The sequence below is a fragment of the Tamandua tetradactyla genome, chromosome 9 (assembly GCF_023851605.1).
Source record: "Tamandua tetradactyla isolate mTamTet1 chromosome 9, mTamTet1.pri, whole genome shotgun sequence".
NCBI lineage: Eukaryota > Metazoa > Chordata > Mammalia > Pilosa > Myrmecophagidae > Tamandua > Tamandua tetradactyla.
In genome coordinates, this window is record NC_135335.1 from 99,386,083 (window position 1) to 99,405,825 (window position 19,743).

The 19,743-nt window shown below is 36.6% G+C and overlaps 2 long non-coding RNA genes across 3 annotated transcripts in view; one reads left to right on the top strand and one right to left on the bottom strand.

Annotated features, from left to right (window-relative positions):
* Positions 1-13,440, top strand: part of LOC143647296 (uncharacterized) — a 201,617-nt gene extending 188,177 nt beyond the window's left edge. Inside the window, exons 3-4 of one of the 2 annotated variants that reach the window (XR_013157962.1) lie at positions 8,930-9,050; positions 12,238-13,440. This is a non-coding gene — a long non-coding RNA (uncharacterized LOC143647296). The remainder of the gene's footprint in view (positions 1-8,929; positions 9,051-12,237) is intronic. The other variant, XR_013157961.1, reaches the window with a different exon arrangement.
* The window catches only part of LOC143647297 (uncharacterized), a 135,393-nt gene that overhangs the window by 4,897 nt on the left and 110,753 nt on the right, over positions 1-19,743 (bottom strand). The window lies entirely within an intron of this gene.

The window sequence follows — 19,743 nt, forward strand, 5'->3', positions numbered from 1 at the left end:
GCAAATAAATAAGATCAGAAATGGAAGAGGAGACATAACTACTGACCTCACAGAAATAAAGGAGGTAATAACAGGATACTATGAACAACTTTACGCTAATAAATACAACAATTTAGAGGAAATGGATGGGTTCCTGGAAAGACATGAACAACCAACTTTGACTCAAGAAGACATAGATGACCACAACAAACCAATCACAAGTAAAGAAATTGAATTAGTCATTCAAAAGCTTCCTAAAAAGAAAAGTCCAGGACCAGACAGCTTCACATGTGAATTCTATCAAACATTCCAGAAAGAATTAGTACCAACTCTCCTCAAACTCTTCAAAAAAATCGAAGCGGAGGGAAAACTACCTAATTCATTCTATGAAGCCAACATCACCCTCATACCAAAACCAGGCAAAGATATTACAAAAAAAGAAAACTACAGGCCAATCTCTCTAATGAATATAGATGCAAAAATCCTCAATGAAATTCTAGAAAATCGTATCCAACAACACATTAAAAGAATTATACATCATGACCAAGTAGGATTCATCCCAGGTATGCAAGGATGGTTCAACATAAGAAAATCCATTAATGTAATACACCATATCAACAAATCAAAACAGAAAAATCACATGATCATCTCAATTGATGCAGAGAAGGCATTTGACAAGATTCAACATTCTTTCCTGTTGAAAACACTTCAAAGGATAAGAATACAAGGGAACTTCCTAAAATGATAGAAGGAATATATGAAAAACCCACAGCTAATATCATCCTCAATGGGGAAAAATTGAAAACTTTCCCCCTAAGATCAGGAACAAGACAAGGATGTCCACTATCACCACTATTATTCAACATTGTGTTGGAGGTTCTAGCCAGAGCAATTAGACAAGAAAAAGAAATACAAGGCATCAAAATTGGAAAGGAAGAAGTAAAACTATCACTGTTTGCAGATGATATGATACTATACGTCGAAAACCCGGAAAAATCCACAACAAAGCTACTAGAGCTAATAAATGAGTACAGCAAAGTAGCAGGTTACAAGATCAACATTCAAAAATCTGTAGCATTTCTATACACTAGTAATGAACAAGCTGAGGGGGAAATCAAGAAACGAATCCCATTTACAATTGCAACTAAAAGAATAAAATACCTAGGAATAAATTTAACTAAAGAGACAAAAAACCTATATAAAGAAAACTACAAAAAACTGCTAAAAGAAATCACAGAAGACCTAAATAGATGGAAGGGCATACCGTGTTCATGGATTGGAAGACTAAATATAGTTAAGATGTCAATCCTACCTAAATTGATTTACAGATTCAATGCAATACCAATCAAAATCCCAACAACTTATTTTTCAGAAATAGAAAAACCAATAAGCAAATTTATCTGGAAGGGCAGGGTGCCCCGAATTGCTAAAAACATCTTGAGGAAAAAAAACGAAGCTGGAGGTCTCGCGCTGCCTGACTTTAAGGCATATTATGAAGCCACAGTGGTCAAAACAGCATGGTATTGGCATAAAGATAGATATATCGACCAATGGAATCGAAGAGAGTGCTCAGATATAGACCCTCTCATCTATGGACATTTGATCTTTGATAAGGCAGTCAAGCCAACTCACCTGGGACAGAGCAGTCTCTTCAATAAATGGTGCCTAGAGAACTGGATATCCATATGCAAAAGAATGAAAGAAGACCCATCTCTCACACCCTATACAAAAGTTAACTCAAAATGGATCAAAGATCTAAACATTAGGTCTAAGACCATAAAACAGTTAGAGGAAAATGTTGGGAGATATCTTATGGATCTTACAACTGGAGGCGGTTTTATGGACCTTAAACCTAAAGCAAGAGCACTGAAGAAGGAAATAAATAAATGGGAACTCCTCAAAATTAAACACTTCTGTGCATCAAAGAACTTCATCAAGAAAGTAGAAAGACAGCCTTCACAATGGGAGACAATATTTGGAAATGATATATCAGATAAAGGTCTAGTATCCAGAATTTATAAAGAGATTGTTCATCTCAACAACAAAAAGGCAGCCAACCCAATTACAAAATGGGAAAAAGACTTGAACAGACACCTCTCAGAAGAGGAAATACGGATGGCCAAGAGGCACATGAAGAGATGCTCAATGTCCCTGGCCATTAGAGAAATTCAAATCAAAACCACAATGAGATATCATCTCACACCCACCAGAATGGCCATTATCAACAAAACAGAAAATGACAAGTGCTGGAGAGGATGCGGAGAAAGAGGCACACTTATCCACTGTTGGTGGGAATGTCAAAGGGTGCAACCACTGTGGAAGGCAGTTTGGCGGTTCCTCAAAAAGCTGAATATAGAATTGCCATACGACCCAGCAATACCATTGCTAGGTATCTACTCAAAGGACTTAAGGGCAAAGACACAAACGGACATTTGCACACCAATGTTTATAGCAGCATTATTTACAATTGCAAAGAGATGGAAACAGCCAAAATCTCCATCAACAGAAGAGTGGCTAAACAAACTGTGGTATATACATACGATGGAATATTATGCAGCTTTAAGACAAGATAAACTTATGAACCATGTAATAACATGGATGGACCTAGAGAATATTATGCTGAGTGAATCCAGCCAAAAACTAAAGGACAAATACTGTATGGTCCCACTGATGTGAACGGACATTCGAGAATAAACTTGAAATATGTCATTGGTAACAGAGTTCAGCAGGAGTTAGAAACAGGGTAAGACAATGGGGAATTGAAGCTGAAGGGATACAGACTGTGCAACAGGACTAGATACAAAAACTCAAAAATGGACAGCACAATAATACCTAATTGTAAAGTAATCATGTTAAAACACTGAATGAAGCTGCATCTGAGCTATAGGTTTTTGTTTTGTTTTGTGTTGTTTTGTTTTGATTTTACTATTATTACTTTTATTTTTTTCTCTATATTAACATTCTATATCTTTTTCGGTTATGTTGCTAGTTCTTCTAAACCAATGCAAATGTACTAAGAAATGATGATCATGCATCTATGTGATGATGTTAAGAATTAATGATTGCATGTGTAGAATAGTATGATCTCTAAATGTTGGGTTAATTTCTTTTTTTCCGTTAATTAAAAAAAAAAAAAAAGAGAAGGGATAATTGGAGATGAAGGGATACAGACTGTACAGCGGGACTGGATATAAAAACTCAGAAATGGACAGCACAATACTACCCAATTGTAATGCAATTATGTTAAAACACTGAATGAAGCTGCATGTGAGGTATAGGTTTTTTGTTTTTGTTTTTTTTGTTTTTTTTCTTTCTATTATTGTTTTAATTCTTATTCTGTTGTCTTTTTATTTCTTTTTCTAAATCGATGCAAATGTACTAAGAAATGATGAATATGCAACTATGTGATGTTATTAAGAGTTACTGATTGTACATGTAGATTGGAATGATTTCTAATTGTTTTGTTAATTCTTTTTTTAATTAATAAAAAAAAAAAAAGAAAAAAAAATATTTATGTTTCCCAGATGTTTTCCTCATTTCTCTTCTTATTTTACTTTATACACGCTCTTTTGGTGACCTCATTCATGCTCGTTTCACTTTATTGTGTGTTGATTATTTATGATATATGTTCTCTACTCAAACCATTATTCCATAAACTCAAGTGTCCATTACTCAGCCCTCTCTGGTCAATATGTTACAGGAGCCTAAATCCTTTACACCTCTTATATTCCCAATCCTTGTTAAGTTACCATGACTCATTAACTTGGATGTCATTTTCTTATTCCTCACCAAAGCCACCGTACTATGCTCCCACCCTCATCCCATCATTGCAAAGTCCCATAAATTCTGCACCTCAAATATACACTAAATTTATTTCTGCCTCTTTCTCTTAACTGCCACTATCCTCTTTTTGGCCTTCCTTATTTCTTTCCTGATCAATTGCAATAACCTCCTACCTATTAATTCTTATTTCCACTTTGGTTTTACTCAATTCACCACCACCACCACTGCCACTACATTGCTGCCAGCTTTCTTCCTGAAAGGTAGATCTGATCATGCTGTTCCACTCATTACAGAATTTTACAGAACACAAAGTGGTTTGAAGCATAGGTTAAGATTTCTGTAAAGAGCATTAGGGCTAGAGTATCACTGGTTAACTAGGCTGGGAAGTAGGGAAGGCAGGGCAAGAACAAGTATTGCTTGGAGAGCAGGTGTGGATTAAATTGCTATACATTTTCCTAGGAATATAGGTAGACCATTGGTTCTGGATATAGGTGTCAACTATTGGGAAATATTTTGTAATAGAGGAATATCTCTGTTTTAGTTTGTTAAAACTGCCAGAATGCAATATACCAGAAACAGAGTGGCTTTTAAGAAGGGAATTTATTAAGTTGCAATTTACAGTTCTAAGGCCATGAAAATGTCCACATTGAGGTATCAACAAGAGGTTACCTTCACTCAAGAAAGACTGATGCTGTCTGGATCACTTCTGTCAACTGGGAAGGCATGTGGCTGGTGGCTGGCGGGGTCTTTGGCTCCTGGGCACCTCTGTCAGCTTGAAAGTTATATGGCGATATCTGCTAACTTTCTCTCCTGGTTTCTCAGTTTCATAAGGATTCCCTGGGGGTGTTTTCCTTCTGCATCTCCAATGGTCTCTGGCTGTGTGAGCTCTAAAGCTTTATCCAAAATGGTTCCCTCTTAAAGGATGCCAGTAAGCAACCCAACCTTGAATGGATGAAGACACATCTCCATGGAAATCTCTTAATCAAGAGGTCCTACCCACAATTGGGTGAGTCCCATCTCCATGGAAACAACTTAATCATAAAGATTTTACCCAGCAATATTGTCAAGGATTAAAGAACATGGCTTTTCTGGGGTACATGACAGTTTCAAACTGGCACAATCTCCTAAATCCAACCGTAGAGAGTAGCATCTTCAGGCATGTGAGTTTAGTTTGGTCTGCAGTTCATTCTAGGTGAATAGAAAATCTACTAGTGATTTACCTGGAATAAGAGATGGGAAACAGCTCACACCAATGAGATGTTCCTCAAAGGTGATGCTTTAAAAGTAGGATAAAAAGGGAAGACCTTGACTGGAAAAGATGTGTAAGGGTGGTAGGTTAGCTGGAAAACATCTCAAATGAGCATAATTGGCCTAAATCAGAGTCTGAAATATGTAATTTTAGTCAAAGTGCCAGCAATCACAAAGAGGACTTTTGATCCTAAGATAATATCTCTAAAGAGCAAGCTGTGGAGGCCTAGGTAACTGTGGTAGCCCCGTTTGTGTGTTTCCCAAGATTCAAGCCATCAGATTTCATGTGGTTCCCAAGAAGTCCCTCTGATGATTATATAATATCTCAATATATCATGGCCAAGGTGAATGTGTCAATATCTTGGGTAGTTTTGTATCTGTGAATATGCAATGGCCTTGGTGTTCATTGCTCTTCTACTTTCTGTTATCCACATTCAGTTTATCCTTCAAGATTCAATTCAGTCACCACCTCCTAGATGCTGGAACTGGGGAGGGTTAGATGGCAACAAAGAAGTCTCAATATCCACAAAATCCAAAAGGCCAGTACCAGATATGTCCTAAAGGCTGCTCAGGATCATAGCCTGGAAAGCCAAACTGTCTCCAAGTTCAAAGGCAAGCTCATGGCCAGAATTAGAAGACAAAGTCCAAAAAGATCAGAATGAGGTAGATGTAATGAGCATTGATGAAACTGGGAAAGAAATTAAAAGATAGAAGCAAACAAGTGAGTCCCAGATAGCTATCATCAAGGAGATTTGAAAACCCTACCCTTGCTTTCACTGGGTATAGGCTTTATAATTGGTTTACGTAAAGGCATAGCACCAAGACGAATTCTACACTTTTATTTATGACATTACATATCAGTCCCCCATTTGACAATAACCTTAAGAAGGAGCTTTTTCTTTTAGTTTTCCTCTCCAGTACCAAGGAGAGAACTTCCACAAATTCAGGCATACCAAACCATACTGACTTGGACAGGTGAATATCATTCATTTACAACTTGAGGAGATCTCTAAAGGTCATCTACTCTGACTCTCTTTTATAATAGAGATCATAGGTGATCATCTTTGACCTCAGGCAATTGTCTCTACCACCCATCTGGTAATTAATTATGTAGTAATCTGTGACAACCTTGTGTTAACTTTTAGCTCGCTATTTAACTCAGATATCTATGTCTTAATTTTGGAGACCAACTGTAATCTTCCATCTACATTTGAATTTACTATGGTCCATAGTTCATTCCAAGTAACCAGAAATCTGACATCGATTTGCCTGAAACTTTTTTGCTCAAAATAAATTTTGAGAAAGAAATAGAAGCATCAAAACATGAAAGGTTTATTTCCACATATGAATTAATTTTAAGAAAGCCTCACATAAAATTTATGAATTTCATCCATTTTTTGCCAGAATTGGTTGTTTTTAGGAATGCACATGAGAAAAATGGACAAGTTTATCATTTTCACAGTTGAATGCAGGGCAAAAGACTTGAATGTGGCAAAATTCCCCAGGATATTTTTGTACAAGTTTTCTCAAATTGTCACTTTACTTTAATTACTGGGAAACTGGTTTTTGAAAATGTCTATGAGAATATTATTGTTGCTGATGTATGTCAAATACACACACACACATACTTGTAACTACCTTAACTTGCTATTGTCCTATTAGATTATTTTGACTATTTTGTCAGTGTTATACATTACTTAATTTTATGAGAAACTAATGACTCATATCCAGTATCTCTTTTTTATTCTACAATAGTGCTACTGTGATTAAAACAAAATTAAATATAATTTAGTAATTGCTGGGAAAAAATAGTGCTGTCTTATTTGAAGAAACACCAGCTTATTGAAAAGCAAGGCCACTTGCCATTCTGCCTGGGGCAGGAAAATGAACTAAATGACCTCTTCCTATCAGTCTCAGCCCTGTGACTCTCTTAACAAAAGTCTTTCCAAGTCATGTGATATCATAAGCCAAGACTGCTAGTAATTTCAAAGTCTTTCAGCTATTTTCCCAGAAATTTTATCCTCTTTGGGTTGCAAGCTTAATTTCAGAAATATGGGTGGTGAATGTGATAAAGCAAAGAGGCATCCTTTGATATCAACTGGGAGCACCAGGTGAGCATGTGAAGTTACACACCAAGAATTATGTTACACCTGTAAGTTCCAGTTAGCATTCACATCATGACTCAGTCCAGCTACTCATTTCATAACTGGGTTCAGGTTCATGAAACACAGCCAAATCGCAGCCAATTTGGATTTCTCACCCTTGGCAGAACTTGACAAATTTGACCGACACTGTGCTTTTAATATAAAACCACAAACAGGTAAGTTTTTACTGGATTCTAGTTTCGTTGTGTATTCGTCTTTTATTTACACAAACAACACATGATACAAGCAAAAAAAAAAAAAAAAGCAGACTACATTTTGCCTAAAAAGAACCTCATCTACATAAGACAAGTGCTTTCAAGCATAATGTTCTTTTGCCCTCCCCGCCATTATTCCTGACCTTAATTCTCTTTCGCTTCTGTATACAAGAAAGGAAAACGAAAAGGAAAATTCCGAAAGTGAATAATTTTGTGGAATTAGAGTTAGACCCTTGGAAGTCAAAAAATACTAGATCACAGATATATCTCATATACTCTTTTGATAAAAGACCCAGACTAAGATTTGTATAGAAATATACTTTTTCCCAACAGTTCCCCAGGAAGACCCTCAGCATAGTATCTTGAGTAGAGAGAGGGTTTGTGGCAAATTTTAGCCTTCTTTTTCTATCAGTCAAACCCCTTTGTCCAAGAAATTTTCCTTCAATATAACTCAACAAGAAGTTGAAAACAAAACAAAAAAAATATGATTAAGTTGTTTCCTCCTGTCTCTGCAGTTTTACCACCAAATTGATAACAAACTGACAGGCATTCATTTGCTATGAAAATGTTTCCACTATGTCATAGCAAACAGTCAAATTGGAGTTAAATTCTAGAAGTCTATCTATCCACTAAAAACAATGAGGCATGGTATGGTTCATTTACTAAAAAATTAAAAATCAAATTACAAACCAGCACTGTATGGTACAGTCTCATATTGTCAAAATATACAGATGTATAGAAAAATAGATGGCAAGGCTATAAAACAATACATTAATGATGATTATCACTGCATGGTGAGAGTATGAATAATTCATGTAGTCATCCTTATGTCACAGTATTTTCTGAAATGCTTATGATAACATACATGACATTTTTTGTGCTTGTAGTAACTTTTTTAAAAATTTAATTGTATAACTATTTACTTAATAATCATAAAGAAACAATAAAGCTATTTTTGCTTTTCAAAAAAAAAAGAAAAAATTAGTCAAAATTATTCTGCACTCTTGTAATGTTTGTACCTTTCCCACAATATGAATCTCACCAGAATATCAGTTTAATCTTAAGTTATAGAGTAGTGTGAAGGAAAGAACCCACAGGATTTATTCATTAAAATGTTTCTATATAGTTCCCCAGGATCCTGTGGATGTGGCAAATGAATGAATAAAACACACACCAACTTCAGGATCTCCCAACCTCTGAGGATTTGCATTACCTTTCACAATGAAAAAGTACTTCAGTGACCACATCTCAAGCTATAACTCTTCCCCCCGAAAAAGGAGATGAGTCACAAGTTACTTTTAAGTCATACAATAGAATTTTTTTCTTTTAATGAATGCTGAAAGGGAAACCTTCTACTTGTCCTGACAACTCCAGCAAGCTATAGCCAAAAATATGAGTAGGACATTGAGCCAAACCTTTTTAAAGACTAGACAAATGCCAATGGTACAATAAAGGGACAGAAAGATAGCTATTGCAGCCCTCATGGAGTTTACAATGTAATTATTATTTTTATGAAAAAAGAAGCTATCTAGAAGGCTACAAAAATTTTATATTCTCTAGGTGCTGGGAAAAACAAAAAATAAAAAGAGGACAGCATCACATGAGATAAAATACAATGGCTGAATGTCTTATCAGTGAGGCAATGAAGACACTTTGGTAAGAACTGGAGAGCATTTCTAAGGTACCATCTTCCTTGAATAATCTGTTGAACAACTCGTTCTACTAATGATGATAAATCCTTAGTCCAAGTATGGTCTTTCAAAACACAGCAATGATGCACCAGCATCTCTCCTTACCCCATGAAACATTTTTCCTCTATTTCAAATACATTTAATGCCAACTCATGCTCTGCTTAATTGATCAAATGGGCCAGCCTCAAGGTCCAAACTGAGTGATACTCTGTTCTTCATTCATATTTTAATAGTGGTTACATGTCAGTCCCTAAAACTTCTTGCCTAACACTGAAAGCTGGAGTAGAAAAAGCAAGATTAAAAAAAGGCCAGAGAAGAAAATCAGATAGTTCCCTCTCCCTACCCCATATTAGTGACAGACCCTTCCAATATCAAAAATTTAGACTTGCCATAGCCCAAATAACTTCAATGAGAGGTATGGAAAGATCAAAAATGATGGTGGAATTATACAGAGAAGATAGGACTTAACAAATGAATACAAATGCAGAATCATTAAATTGATATCTCTTTTAGTCTCCGGTATTTTAGAGCAGCTAGAATTCAAAACCTAAAATTGTGAAATTGTAAACCATGTCAAAGTCTGAAATATGTTCTACAACTAATTGTGGTGCTGTGCTTGGAAATTTATAACTTTTTTTTTAATATATGTTACTGTTCACAAAAAAAGAAGGAAAACAAAGTTGATTGTGATGGTAAAGTATTTAAACCCTCTAGCCTCCTGTATTCTGGGGCAGCTAGAAGGAAAAATATGAGAGGACCGTATGGTAGCCCATGACAAACTCTGGGATCTATCCTGTAACCACTTTCTAAAGAGTGCTTTGAAAACTATTGCTTTTTTATTTCTTTGCTTTGTGTATATGTTATACTATGCAACAAAAAAAAGTTAAAAAAAAAAAAAAAAGGACCAGAGAAATTTAACCTGTAAGTTTGACCTCCTCTTTTGACCCTAGTGCCCTAGACAGAACTAGTTAGGCTAACAGAGAGAGAGAAGCTCTCTGGATCTCACCATGACCTTGGATATTCTCTGCCCAATGCCGGATCTGATTCTCTCCTTCAAATTATAAAATATAGAGCTCTTTATTGGATGGGATGAGGGAGTGGGGAGCTGATTTCTGGCAGATTCTCCACTACACACAGGATTATATCCATTAGAAAGAAAATAAGTAGGCTATTCCCAGAACAGTGCCCTGGCAATTCATGGTATACATATTTTGTGTGTATTTTGAAAGGAGCGTCTGACAATGGTAAGAAATCCAGAAAGCATCTGGGAAAATCTATTGACACAGCATGCCTTCTTTTCAGCCTGTACACCAGGTGTCACACACAGAACCAAGCATCGTCTTTCATGTCCCAGTAGAAACTTGTACCATGGGACCTATGCCAAGCATGATTCCTTTGGGCTTGCCCAGTTCCAACTTGTACAGTGAGCACCCCTCCACCACTTTACCTTTCAACCAACATACCTACACTCATGCACACAAGCACATTCACATCTTATCCCATCTATAATCTCATCAATCATAGGGGAAGCATTTTATTTTTAATTCTAAAACTCAATTATATACTTCAGACTATTTTGTAAATTTTTCTTTGTGGGACCTAAGTGATATTATGCACTTGATATTTTGACTTATTTGCTATTTTAATAGAGCAACAGGGTAAACACTTTTTAGAAAGGGTATGCTTGCTTCCACATTTCTTCAAAATTCAAGACTCTAGACCAAATAAACTTTGAGCCTGAGCTTCTGGAACAAAAGAAAAGGAAAAAAGATTCTCTAAAAAGTGCTAGTTTTCCTGTACTAAAAGTTACGTTGTCTGACTATTTAAATAATCATAGCTTAACCGCTGAAGTCATAATCTGGTATATCTAAGGGCAGCATTTCCCTTGTCTGCTCTTTATTGTCTCATTTAAAAGAAAGTAGAGGATTGAGAGGAAACCTTTGTTTCCTTTGAAATCTTTTGATGCCTTCCAATGTATGGCTCTTTGTTTAGACTTTTGCAGTTGGCACAATGTTATGCTGCCCAGATTCCCTTCAGGACTTGGGCACTTATTACCCAAGCTGATGGGAATATTAGCTTCTGGGGCTTATAACTAAGTACCCTTAGCTGAAGGAGAATGCCTCATCAAAGGTTATGACCTCTCTTGGGAGTAGTCTGCATCCAATAACTATCAATGTGGCCAGATGTGGACACTGGTAGGAAGACCCACGGCCACTGCCTCAATTGGAAACCCTGAAGACCCACCCCTACTCTAGAGTTCCCTTAAGATCATCTGAGACTCCTGTTGCAATTGCAACTTCTCCTCCTGATATCCTGCTTCCTTCAACTCTCACAGATGTTATTCCTAAGGTCACATCCCAGTCAGAGCAACTGGGTGCAAATCTTCATCTTACAGTTGTTTTCCTCTGGGGAAACCAACCTAAGATAGTTCCTAGATTTTGTCCAATTTACCAGACTCTAAAATAAGCTTATAGAACTAGACCTCTCACCAACTAGCCAACAATGAAGACCAGTGGAAGGTGGTGAACTGATCACTCTGGCATTCAACACAATTGTTCAAAAAGATGAAGTGGTACAGGGCCACCCATTTAATTTGCAGGACACATTGCAAAATAAAAATATGGGGCACCTTGTTTTAAAAAAAAGAAAAACAAGAAAAAAGGACTGTCAAGAAAAGGTACTTAAATTTAAAGCTTTTCTTCTGTAATCTCACACTTATTATGCTATTTAATGACATTCTAAGTAAAGAAAAATTAAAAGTTTTAAATTACTAGCATAGGTTTTAACACTCACCTTTATATTGTGTCATGTCAATTTTAAATGAAAATAAAAGATCATTTAACTCATATTCAGAATCACAGAAATTACACAATTCATATTTTATAGCTCACACATACCTGTGTATTTTGTTCTTACTACAGCTATGGAAACAATGCACAAAACTAACTCAACTGATTTTATTTCACTTCTTGATACTTATATGTTGTACCTGTACTCTCTACCTTCTGTTTACTGAAGAGTAAGGAAAGACTGAAAAAAAAAAAGAAGCCATGGGTTGCTCAATCTTTCCTTCTGTTATCACTTTCAGTGCTAGCAGTTGGCAATATGTAGAAGTAACACAAGTAAGAAAATATATAATAGCATTCCTTGGTTATTTGTGTTTCCCTGTTCCCACAGATGTTGTTCTGCAACTTGAAGCCAGTTCTGGTTCGAATGGAAAACATGATCTCCCAGTACTGCCAACACTCTGATTACTCAGTTGTAGATGCAACATTATTATCTTGTACTTGCTTTGAGTCATGCTAAACTCTTATGCATCATGGAAGAATTCTGGAGCATTGAAAATGTTATAGGCAAATGAAACAGCAAGGAATGATGGATATGCATACACTCATGTAGTAATTCACTTATAAAACACAATTTCAAAGATCAAATCAAGAATTTCAAGATGGTGACAACATATCATTAAACAAAACACAGGACCCTTCTAAGCACCAAGTGCTGTGCAATTCCACAGGGTACACAACACCAGCTCTGACTGGTGAACTAGGTTGGGATATGGGAGAAAGGAAAAGCACTGTAGATGCACTATATTAGGCATGTGAGGTTTAGGCAAAAGAATTATTACAAGGACTATGAAGTAGGATGGCAGTTAGTGAGAGCTATCAATGTATTGGAGAAAGAAAAAAGGTTGGGGGTGATTAATCACCAATATATGATGAAATGTGAAAGACAGAGGTCTTCCTTTGCACATGAACAAGACTTCATCTCCTATAGCTAATGGGCAGAGAAACCAGAGGATCAAACCCAGTAGCAGAGTTCCAGAAAAAGCTGAATGCTCAGCCTCCATAGGTCTGCTCTGCCAAAGTCAAGTTCTTGACTGGGAAAGAGTAGAACCCTGAAAACTGGGATGAAGACATCTGAGTTGATTCAGCCAAAAATTCTGAATTTCAAGATTTTTCCAAACCCTCTGAACCATCGATCAGCCAACTTTTTTCTATAAAGGTCCAGAGAGTAAACATTTTAGGCTTTGTGGGCCATAGGGTTGCTATCATGATTCACTATCGTAGCACAAAAGCAGCCAAAACACAATACATATGTGAATGGACATGACTGTGTTACAATAAAACTTTATGTACAAAAAACATTGGTGGATCAGATTTGGCCTGTAGGTTATAGTTTACCCTGTCCAATCAAATCATAAACATAATATTGAAGTGAGACATTAGAGATTAGAAGATTCAGGCCCGGAAAGTATAAAGTAAACCACATGAGCAAACAGTGAGACCCCATGTCATCCACAACTGTTGAACCCAAGCCACGCTCACACTTTTGACCAGATCTTGGGAAAGGAAAACAATGAACTTCTTTTACAGATGGGTCAACTAGGTGTATGGTAAAGTCAAAATTGGGCTATTTCTGTGCTATAACCCTACTCAGGGTGAGGAGTAATTCTTCCAAAGGGCAGAATTTCTGACAGTTCCTTCACCTGTTTTGGGTAGAAAGAAAAATGACCCAAGGTGAGAGTATACATAGACCTTTGGAATTGGAGGGAGCCTGAGGAAGAGGCATGTGGATGGACCCCAGAATCTTAGGGCCTATTTGCTAGGGAACATGATCTATCACATCTTCCTTTAGTTATCTATTTAAGTAAACTCTTTAGTTTCCACTGGTGTATAAGATATGATGGCAAATGATAAGATTATAAAGGTGAATGAGACTAGTTCTCTATCATTGAGGAGTTCACTGAGTGAGGGAAACAAGGATGCAAATAACTAGCATACATACAAGAGGATTGATGGCATCTGATTTATATGCAACATCCTATGGGAATCCAGAGAAAGCAGTGTGTATGAAGAGAAACTTCCTGGAAGATGGAATATTTGAACTAAGTGTAATGTTTGTAAAGAAAGAGGAAGTATAACCTCTCCTTCTCACGAGTACTAATACTATTCCTAATTTTGGTTTCCCATTTAAAAGCAATTCTCCCCTTTTGCCTTACCAACAAAAATTGAAATTCAGGGTAGCCTTTAAATACTTTCCTGACTTAACTGCATCTAGGTGTGGTCATGCAATTTAGTTCTGGCCAATTATATATAAAAGCAACTCTATTAGGTTGGACTCTGGAAAGATTTTCATTATTGTGATCATTGTTATTTCGTTGTTATTATTATTTGAAAGGGACAAGGTGCACTGGCACATGCCTTTTCATCCTTAAACTGAAATGTAATGTGATACCTGGAAGTAGAACTTAAACCCATGAGGATGAAAACCATACATTAAGAATGGCATAAAAGGGGGGTGGGGGTGGGATACTGGTTCCTCGATGGCATCCTTGAACATGGCACTGGAATGCTTTCCTCCAGACTCCTGTTTAGTTAGACACTATAGTTCACTGTAGTTCAGGTGCAGGTTGCATGTAGTCAAACAAAACTTTAGCCAATAAACTGCAAAGGGTAAACCAGAGCTCAACCGTACTGATCCTTTTTAGTCTGCTTATGTTCTAGAAGCAACAGGATTTTCATTGGTCTTTCTTGAAGATACATCAGCTGTATATATTTTTATGCCACTTCTCTTCACACATAATGAATCTTGGGATTTCAAGTTGAAAAACTATATCACAAACAGAAGGCCAAATACTCTGAAATTACAAGCAGCGAAATGAGAAACATGAGCTCCTTGCTTCAGATTCATAGCTGCTATATAGGTAAGTCATTTCCTAAACATTCTCAAAGTAGATCGACAATTTAACTTTTATCTTGTTCCTTATGACGAAAAGATTGTAGCATAGGCCAAAACCTTATTCCCTAACACTTCCTCTGCTCTCACCAAATCTCTCTGAACCCTAAAGAAAATATCATGTCCTTTCTAATTCTAGATGATTAAACTGGAACTGAATTCATGATGCCAGAAATTATGTCTCCAACATCGTCTGCACAAATAAATATTCTATCAGAGAATCTGCTGTGGTATTTTCCCTACTATGGTTAACCCAAACAATAATCACAGTATGAACACATGGCAAGAAGTCAATATTATTGAAAGTAGCAATATTGAGAAACATTAGAACATAATGAGCGCTCCATAAGAAATACGCAGTGTGGTAACTGAAAAGCCCCTCCTCACGTTCTAATCTCATTGTGAGAGCTTGCCCAAAATTGTACTTAAGTTTTCCCTGATATAAAATGGAGATACTACCATGCCCTACCCACCATGTTTTGAAAATAAAATAACTTAGTCAATGTTAAAAGTGCATTAAGAGTGGGCAATAATGGCTCAATGGCAGAATTCTCACCTGCCATGCCAGAGACCTGGGTTCGATTCCCAGAGTCTGCCATGCAAAAAAAAAAAAAGAGCATTAAAACTCACAAAAGTCAGGCATACACACAAACGCACAAAGTAAGTGTCACTGGCCTTTAAACAGTAAGTACTTTTTAATCCTAATTATTTGTAAAGTATTAAGGAAATTGCCTAAAATGTGTGTGAGAAAAGTCAGATTTCCTAATGTGCTTTGGACCCGCGGTGGAACATTCCAAGGATTTTTAAAAAAACACTAGGGAAGGAATGGTTCTTGAAACAGCATAGGGCACGGGAGACAAAAGCTCAGCCACAAGATCCTTCCATGGTTTAGAAGTCCAGAATAACAACTTGACTTCAAGTCAGATACACCTGAATCTACTGGAGCACAAAATGGAATATTACAGCTATAGTGACAAGCACCAACAAGGTATTTTAGAGGCTTGTGATTGTTCTTTGTTTTTTTTTTTTGCTTCCTACAACTCAGACAGGTTTTTTTAAGCCTTAGCAGAACGGCTAGACTAGGTAATCCACATAAACAGCTGCTGCAATGCGATCTTTTTTTAACATTTTAATGTAGAGCTGTGAACTTTCCCATCTTTGAAGTATATTGGGAACATTTTGGAGGAAACTTTGTTGATTTAAAGATTATTGCTATTAGAACTCTCTGTATCATGTGCACTGAGAACTGTTGCTTATGATATCAAAGGGTTCTGGAAATGAAGAGTGCCTGATGTATAAAAGATCTGTGAATACTAATCCTATATGATTTTGAAAAACATATCTTTCTTCACTTTTTCTTAAGTGCAATAACATTCCATTTTCTAGATCTCAGAATATTTACTCATGGACTGCTTTTTAGTCACTTGGGGTTGTTTCATCAAGGTAATGTGGAACTTAAGTTCTCAACCTTTGACATTCAACTACCTGGGTTCCAATTATAACTCTGCCACTAATTAGTTGCATGAACTTAATCTCCATATCTCAGTGTTATGGTTTGTGAAATAGGAGTATAATTGTATCTAAGTGACAGAGCTCATCTGGGGATTAAAAGAGATAAAATATGGGAAATATTTAGAACAGAGCACATAATATTCACTCAATCAAATGTTTATCCAAAGTCCTCACATCAAAATAGCAGTTAACATCAACATTGAGACTAGCCACATTATATGTTGCATTTATTATTATTGTGACAACTGGAAAAGAGGGGAAGAAATTTGACCTGGGGTTTTTATTTATATTTGTTTATTTATTTGACCTGAGGTTTTTAATACCTAGCTTTTAAGACAAAGTGATAGAATTTTGCCAGTGATAAGTAGTTCAAGGTTGAATAATAAGTAAGTCAAAGTTGAATATCCACCCTAAATTTTACAGAGTTCTATGGATTTATGACCCTAAATGAGAGCTGTGGGTATGGAAATAACTCATGATGTAGCACATTTATGATAGAGTTCTTGTTTCTCTCTTAGGCTGGCAGCTGACTGAGGGTGAGTCAGATGCCTTGGGATAAGGGGTGGGCAAAATCCCTTCCTGAAACAGTAGAAGACACTAGGCACTGACAGACTAATCAAGATCCCAGGTACCTGCATACGAAGGTATTATGAGCATTTTTTTTAATCAGCAACTGCAGAAGAATTTGTATGGCTTAAGGCAGCCTGGGCTGAGTGTAGTTTTGAAGTCTTTGAATTGGCAAGTGTTGGCTTTTATAGTTGGTGCTAACTGTAAAGGATTGATGCTTCAAGATAAATCACTCATTATTCCAGCTGTAGGGAATGTTGGTAAACAATATGTCAGAGCTGTGTTCTCACCAAAGGAAGCTGCCTTACCAATGTTATACCCCCTCCTCAGAAAGCCTGTATCCAATGCTTGGTCAAGCAGGGTACAAAGGCCAGACTTCTTTATCTCAAAGGTGCTCCAAGCTCCAGAGTTTTGCTAGTGATTGGCTGAGAACTTTATTGTCATGTTCTGAAATTTATCTTCAGATGGGAGTATCAGAAATTAAGAGGATATTTATAAAGGGGATTTACTTGGGAAGAGTTGCTCTGTGAGTCCTTCCACCCTTGTTCCACCCTTGTTTGTTTGTCATAAAAGCCTACTGTGAAGGGCTATCTTCAATGGAATTACTCAGAGAGCTCAGTACATGCTCTCTGCAGTTACTGGGACATAGTGAACTCATGTTTGACACAAATCTGAAGAACTCTGTAAAGATGGTGTGTTAGATTGCAAAATATGGCCCCAAATTCCTTTCATCATGGTCTGTAAGCCCTTTAGCATTGTGATTTATTCTCTTCCTCCTTCAAGATTTGGAGTCTACATCCTCAGCTCCTGAATCTGGGTTGTGCTTTGGACTTTGCTTTGACCAATAAAATGTGAAGGCAATGACATTATGGGACTTAATAACCTAGGTCTTAAGAGGCCTTGCAACTACTACCAATGCTCTCTTGAAGCTTTGCATTGGGATTGCCATGTCAGAAGTCAATCTGATCTACTGGAAGATGAAAGACACAAAGAAGAAAATAGAGAGACACCCAGGCAACATCCAGGACTGACTGCTAAATGTGTGAACGTGTTAAATGTGCAAATCTCGAATCTTTCAGTCCAGCCAAACCTCCAGCTGAACACAGCCTATGAGTAAGCCCAGGCAAAACCAGAAGAACAGCCACCTGGCCAATCCAAATAACCATGGGAAATAATAAATTGTGCTATTTTAAGCCACTAAGTAAGTGGCTTGTTACACAGCAATAGATAACTGAAACAGCTGGCTAGCTAGTCTAGGCAACGGAGAGGTTGTAACTATACTGGAATCTGCCTGTGCTCCCAGGATTTGTTGCGGAAATGAGTGTTGACATGAGTGGAGGGAATTGATATGAAGCCATTTAAAACACTGCTCAAGAGGATCACCTCAAGGTAAGTAAATCTGTGTGGAATGATCTAACAAAGAAAAAAATAGAAGAGAGGGGCAGACAGATGGAAAGAAGGAGTGAAAGGAGAAAACCATGGACTGAGGAAAGAACAACCAACCTGAGAAAAATGTATCATCTATATCTCAAGACATGGAATTGAACATTTCCAGTGATAGTCTCTGCAAAACCACCAAAAACATTCCAGAGTTTAGAGTGTCAAACCATCTTAAAACTGTACTGAGAACTCTCCTATCCCTCTTGTCTCTATGTTGTCCCCCTATTTCAAAACTGGCAAGATAAGGAATAATAGTTATCAAATCAAGGGAGGAAGAGAAATGCCAGATGGCAAAAAGAGACAAAAAGTCATTGCAAGTAGATGGCTCAAAGCAAAAACTACTTGGGAAAGGGAGAAGATTAAATTTTACATCAAATTCAAAGCTTTTATTTTTACATGAAATTAGACTCTATAAATTACTGAATTGAGATGCCACTTTTTACTTTAAAGGACCAAAAAGTCAAGGAACTGCATAAGTTTTCATTAGGGATAGGAAAAGAATTTTCCCTAATTAAAAAATTTTAAAAGGACAGTGGAAGACAAAGGGTTTCTGTCCAAACCTCACTCCTATTCAGATTCCTGCTTCCACCTTATACAAAATGACTTAAGAAGGGTTACCTGTTGAGGAGGTAAATAGGGCTGTAGTTTCCATTAGTGAATTTATGGGTGTTGGGGAGTTTTCTCTGTCCCAAATAAATCCTCTGTTACATGGTAAAAAATCCATCTTTAAAGAAGCATTTTTAGGTTAAACTTTTCATGTTTGGGTAGTCTTATTTTTTAAATATACAAATAAACTAATATAAATAATAAATCAAGTAAGTGCTTTATTAGCAGAAGGTCATTATAAAAACACATTTGGGGGACTGAAATGACAATTAGAGGTGCTGGAGACAGGAGAGAAATATAAAGGAGTGACAGAATAGCACTGAAAACAAAGACTGGTGCACAATTTTTGTTTGGGGTACTCTTTATTCTTGAGGCCAGTAGTTATCAAATATTCATGTTCACAAGAATCACATTGGAAATATGTGAAAAATGAAGATTTCAAGGTGCAAATCCCAGAATTCTGATTGATTGGTTTGTAGCTCAGGAATTTGAATTTAACCAACATTTAAGATGATTCTTAGGCAGTGGGTTCATAAATCATATTTTAGAAATACCACCTTAATATAAATGGATAGGAATCTAAGAAGAAATGTGATCACAAAATTCTGATAGATTTTTTCCACCAAAAAAAAATTATTCTTGAAATAAACGAGACAACATGAGAAAATTTTCAAAGCTCTGAAAGAAATATGTTGCCAATGGTTTCTCAATGCTAAGTTAGTGTTGTATACACCATCAGTTGGGGGGGGGGAGAGGAATTGAAGGGGAACAGAAAAAACAACCCATTAAAAGCATACATTTATTATAAGATGAAGTGAT